Source organism: Dromiciops gliroides, chromosome 4 (assembly GCF_019393635.1).
Source record: "Dromiciops gliroides isolate mDroGli1 chromosome 4, mDroGli1.pri, whole genome shotgun sequence".
Taxonomy (NCBI): Eukaryota; Metazoa; Chordata; class Mammalia; order Microbiotheria; family Microbiotheriidae; genus Dromiciops; species Dromiciops gliroides.
In genome coordinates, this window is record NC_057864.1 from 214,629,509 (window position 1) to 214,636,063 (window position 6,555).

Consider the following 6,555-nt stretch of genomic DNA (forward strand, 5'->3'; position numbering starts at 1 on the left):
TGTTTTCCATTGCCTTCCCCTCTCACTCCTATCAAGAGTAATACTGTTGCTCCTGGTGGACTCTTCAGTTTTAGCAGAAAAAATCTTATTTCCAGGCAAACTGTCTTCAGAACAGAGCTAGAGAGAAAATAGTAAAAACTATGTATACAGCAAGTATATCCTGCAAGTGCCCAGAAAACCAAAAAACAAAGAAATTGCTATTCCTTTCCCCTCGTGAATTTAAGATTCACTTAACACTACAATAAGTGTGTGATATATTCAATATCTTCTACAACCTTCACTTCACATTCTGGTGTTGTTGCCATGGAAACTTTAGGTGCAGAAGTGACTGGGAGCCAAGCAGACATTTTTTACCCAGAGTTCCCAAATGCTTCTGATGATGAACTTGAGGACTTCTGCAAAGGAGAGAGGCCTGGGGAGGGGGATTGGGAAGGGGGAGTAAGGGTGTGTGAGTCATGCTAGAGAGGCCTGGACTAGTGCCATGTTCTTGACTGTCTGAAGTGGGAGTGGAAGGAAAGACTGCAGCCAGGGCCTCAATGACAGAAGCAAAGGGAGGTCATGAAGCCCAGTGAATAATGAGTGGGGTTGTGAGTGGCACAAATCACACCAGGTCCAAGCAGATCATGAAGTTGGCTCGTTAGTCTTCCATGTGGGGTACCCGACACCTTCATTGCCCCTCTTCCATCCCTGGGGTGGGGGTGGGGGTGACTGGCCATCTGATGAGGTGTTTTGTTCACTTCCTGTTTCTCCTCCTTCCAGAATAGGGGAAGAGTAAAGTGGGGAGAAGCCTATTCTATTCCTATCCAGTAGGATTGGAATTTGTTCCCATTGCAGTAAAAAGCTGGGGGGCTACCAACCCTCACTAGTAGAATTAACTATGGATTAACTCCCTCTCCACCCCAGTTTGTGTGGAAAATTGTCTCTCATATTTTTTTTAACATAAAAACAAACAACAACAACAAAAAAAACTTGTTTCCATAACTTGTTTCTCAAGAACTATTAGGGGTCTTTTCATCACCCTGTCCATCTTGACTCTCCCCTCCCCCGCCCAGGGAGAAAGGGCAGAACAAGGGCCCAGGGATCAAAACAGCACCCCAACAACTGGGCACCCTAGGGAGGGGCACAGAGGAGACGTGGGTGGGGTGGGGTGGGGTAGGCCCAGTATTATATATTCCCTTCTGTCATCCCCTCCCCTGACACATATACCCCAACACATACCCAATGTGGGGTGAAACCACACAGACACATATTTCCTCAGCCTGGATCATACCTATATGACTGTATGAGGTTTGGGCCATGCCAGACAAGGGTCAGTTGAAGGAACTAGGCATGTTTAGCATGGAGAAGACATGACTTGGGGGAGCAAGATTGTTGTCTTCAAGAATTCCAAGGGCTGGATAGAGCACCAGCCCTGGAGTCAGGAGGACCTGAGTTCAAATATGGCCTTAGACACTTGACACTTACTAGCTGTGTGACCCTGGGCAAGTCACTTAACCCCAACTGCCTCTCCAAAAAAAAAAAAAAAGAATTCCAAGGGCTGTCCCATCATGGGACTAGACATTCCATTTCTATTACTCGATCCCAGGAGTGGCAAAGAGGCAACTTTAGGTTTGATGTCAAGAAAAACTTCCTAATAACTTGAACTTCCCCAAAATGGAACAGGCTGCTTGTAGAGGAGGGGTGTTTCCCCCCTTGCTCTTCAAGCAGAGGTTGGATGGCCATTTGTTCAGCATGTTATGGTGAAGATTCCTTTCATGTATGGGCCTGCCAAGGTCCCTTCCAAAGCTGTCCAAAGGACAGAGACAGAGACAGCCATAACCCTTTCACTCCGGCAGCTGAGACCTTTTCACAGAGCAAGAAGGAACTTTTTCACCCCCAAGTTGCTAAGCGACTAGCTGCCTTCCTCCCGGGGAGATGGCTGCTTTGACATAGATCCTTTTTCTCTTTCCATGCGCCCAAATGTATAATGCTTCCAAATAAAGTCAAACTAAGTCCAGGCTAAGGCTGGGCATTTCTTTTTTCTATCTCTGTCTGTATTCTTACAATAGTCTCCTAAAGAATCTTTCTCCCTTTTCTCCTTGCCTGCTTTACTTTGATGCTAGATCTCTTGACCTTATACATAGATCCAGTAATATCCCCTCCGTGTTCAACACCCCACTCTCTCTTCTCCAATATATGCTTGAAACCCTTTCCTCCTTGGGCTTCTATGACACTGCGTTCACCGGGTTCTCCAAACATCCTCCTTTTGAGGAGACTGATTGAGCCATCCCTTTCTATCCTCCCCACACTGATCCAACACTAGGAATTTCTGTACCTTCTCCAAAAGGCAGACAAGTTGCCTTTTTCTAGATGGAGGGAGACCTTGGGATGCTGGATCAAGGTTGGGGGTCAGACCTAACCCCTTTGAAATATGATCGATCCTGTTCCACTTATCTCTTTAGGTGTGTCTGTCCTTTGGTTTAGTTTCTCAAGGAGCAGTTTCTTTGATGTACCCCAGAGGACTTCTGGGGTACTCTGGGCCCATAACACAAGTCTCCCCATCCTTATAAAAAAACCCTCACTGGGGCAGCTAGGTGGCACAGTGGATAGAGCACTGGCCCTGGAGTCAGGAGTACCTGAGTTCAAATCCAGCCTCAGACACTTAACACTTACTAGCTGTGTGACCTTGGGCAAGTCACTTAACCCCAATTGCCTCACTAAAAAAAAAAAAAAAGAAAGAAAAAAAAAACCCTCACTAGAATGTATTATTTGATCTAACTCTAGTCTTTATAGCTATACTCTCTTTTACTACCAAACCAGAAGGGGAAAAATGCCTATACTAGTTGCCTCTATGTCTTCTCCTTTCACTCACTTCTCAACCCTCTGCAGTCTGACTTCCAACTACAAAACTTAATTGAAACTGCTTTCTCTAAAGTTACCAAGGATTTCTTCCTTCCTTCCTCCCTTCCTCCCTCTCTCCCTTCCTTCCTTCCTTCCTTCCTCCCTCCCTCCCTCCCTCCTTTCCTTCCTTCCTTCCTTCTTTCCTTCCTTCCTTCCTTCCTTTTTCTGGACAAAATATTAACTTTTTGATTGTTCATGCTTTTTGTAAGTTTTAAAGTTGACATGAAGCATGCTTAAGCCTTTGCCTTTATTTTACCCCTCATTCACATACCTCTCTCCATGTCTTTCATTTTTAGAAAAATGAAATAGATGCTAGAGAAAACTCCAAAAGTCATGCCTTCCTATCCAAAGCCTAATCATTTTCTTTCCCCTCCCTTTTCCCCCTACTAAAGGACCATAGTTGAACAGAAGAATCTCCTCTTTCCTGTTCATATTTTTATATGAACTAAGGTGGTGCTTATCCATTGGGAAAATGGCTGAAACAAATTATAACATATGAATGTGATGTAATATTGACAAAAGGAAAGGATTCAGAAAAACCTGGAAGGATTTGTATGAACTGATTCAGGGTGAAGTGAGCAGAATCAGGAGAATAATTTATACAGTGACTACAACATTGTAAAGACAATCAGTTATAAAGACTTAAGAACCCTGATCAATGCAATGACCAATCACAATTCCAGAAGACCAAAGATGAAATATGCAATGAACCTCTTGACAGAAAGGTGATAGGCTCCTAAGGTACGCAATGAGACATACACTTCCAGATATGGCCAATATATGGATTTATTTTGCTTGACTATGTTTATTGATTACAAGGAAGATTTTTAAAAATTGGTGGTGGGGAGCAGAGAGAATATGAGGATAGAAGGGGAGTAGCGATAGTAATGCAAAAAAAGCCTAATAATATGAGCATCAACAGAGGATTTTAAAAAAAATGCGTGGAAGAGAACAGAAGGAAGTTCAGAAGAAACTAGGCAATTGGATCAGTTATAAAACTATCATACTGAATTTATTACATATGTAAAAAAGCGAACAAGCTGTTCCTAATGGAAATTTGTGTTTCATATTTAATCCTCTTTTTTCTTTTCTTTGTATGTGGTGTTTGTCAAGTTCAGAATAACAAAAAAAGAAAAAATATCAAAAAGAGACAATGAGTATGATAACTACAGAGAAGCACACAAAGACATAGGAACAGATGCAAAGCAAAGTAAATAGAATCAGCAAAACACAAGGACTACAACAATGTAAATGGCAAGAAGAACAACAAAACAATCAAAACTGAATGCTGTATAATTATAACAACCAAGCCTGTTCCAAAGAAGAGATCAGAGAACAATAGCACATTCATTTAAAAAAATTTGAATTCCAAATTCTCTCCCTCCACCCCAGCCCTTTTCCCACTCACTGAGAAGGCAAGCAATATGACATCCATTATACATGTGAAGTCATGTAAAACATATTTCTATATTAATCATATTGCAAAATAAAACAAAAGCAAGAAAAAGAAAGTCAAACAAAATGCTTCAATCTGTGCTCAGAGTCCATCAGTTCTCTCTCTAGAGTGGGATAGCATTTTTCACACAGTCTTTTGGAATTGTTGTAGAGCATCGTATTGATCAGAGTAGAATGTGCATTCAGTTGTTTCAGTTGTGTCCAACTCTTTGTGACCCCATTTGGGTAATTTTCTTGGCAAAGATGCTCGAGTGGTCTTGCCATTTCCTTCTCCAGCTCATTTTTACAGAAGAGGAAACTGAGGAAAAAAGAATTAAGTGACTTGCTCAGGGTCACACAGTTAGTAAGCATCTGAAGACAAATTTGAACTCAGCAAGATGATTCTTCCTAAATCCAGGCTGGGCACTCAATCCACTGTGTCACCTAGCTGCCCAGATCAGAACAGAATAGCTAACACTTACCTAGTAACATGCCAGGCACTCTGCTAAGCACTTTACAATTATTCTCTTTTGGTCCTCAAAATAATTCAAAGATGCAGATGCTATTTTATCCCCAATTTACAAATGAGGAAACTGAGGCAAGCAGTGTTAAGTGACCTGCTCAGGGTCACACAGCTAGTAAGTGTCTGAGGTAGGATTTGAATTCAGGTCCTTCTGACTCCAGGGCTGGCACTCTATCCACTGTGCCACTTAGCTGCTCTGCCTCATGAGGGATATGGTAGCCTTCTTGGCCAGTTCCTTTTGGAGACTCTTCAAGCGAGAGTCTCTTCTTTGGGGATTCATCAAACTTCAAGTTTTTTTTCAAGTGCTGAGTCCCTTGGGATGCTCCTAGCTTCCACTTAGAGGAGATGGAAGAGGCCAGGCCTGCTTCAGGTTGTTAAGGGAAAGACTCTAGAAAGACATGAGAAGAGTCAGTAGTCTCTCCATCATGTCCCTGTTTCCAACTTGCTATATTAGAGTTTCCCTTTGGGTAAGATCCAGGACCCTTTCTCTTGGTTGAAGTGAGTTATTTTTATCCCAATGGGAGAGCTCCTTCACTCTGTATTGCTGGTATATACTCTCCTCTGTAAACCTTCTTCAATTTCTGTTTTTCCATTATTTGGATAAATGGGTTTCTTTGCTATTCTCTATGTGTGTTCATTATGGAACTAGTATTAACTGGGGCAGGGGTCAAGTCTTGGATATAAAGGTTAGGGTCCCCTTTCCCTCCAAAAATGACAGTGATCAAAAATCAGATGGAATCCAATCATATTCCTTAGACAAACAGTATTTCAGGGAGCAGATAGATGTACTTGGGGGCAGCTAGGTGGTTCAGTGAATTCGGGGTAGTTCAGGATCTGGAGTCAGGAAGACTTGAGTTCAAATCTGGCCTTGGATGCTTAATAGCTGTGTGATCCTGGGCAAGTCACTTAACTCCTATTTGCCTCAGTTCCTTATCTGTAAAATGGAGACACTTAGGTGGCACAGTGGATAAGACACCAGCCCTGGAATCAGGAGGACCTGAGTTCAGATCCAGCCTCAGACACTTAACACATCCTAGCTGTGTGACCCTGGGAAAGTCACTTAACCCTCATGGCCCTGTAAAAAAAAAAAAAATGGAGACACACTGGAGAAGAAAATGGCAAACCACTCCAGTATCTTTGCCAAGAAAACCGCATGGACACAACTGAATAACTCAACAACAACAACAATAAATATGCTTCTGGTCCCAACCTCCTGTTTCCCCTCCTGGCAGGAATGAAAATCTGCCTTGGAGAAGGGTCAGGGGAGAAAAGATTAAAGTTGTCTAGTCTGCCTCCCTTCAAGCCATACAAGGACATGCCTTTCAGAACTGTATTTATCATCATCGTCATCACCACCAACACCATCACCATCATCCTACAATGAGGCCTCCAGTCTGCTGATGACTTCATTCCCTGAGCTTTCTACTGTACTTGGGCTGAGCTCAAGCAATGTTTATAGAGCAAGAGTTGGCTCCAGCACACCCTTGGGCATTCATTGAGAAATGTAAGTGATATAAAAACAAAAGAAGTCAATAAAACTTTACTTTAAAAGAATATGAACACAGGCAGCTTTCTCTGACCCAAATACATCATAGTATATGAGCTCCCTAAAATGTAACGAGGGCCTCCCTCCACATTGGGATCCCTAAAATACTCAGGTTTAATGTCAGAGGGAAATAAAGGGTCCAAGCCCCTAACCAGCATAGATTCTATTCATA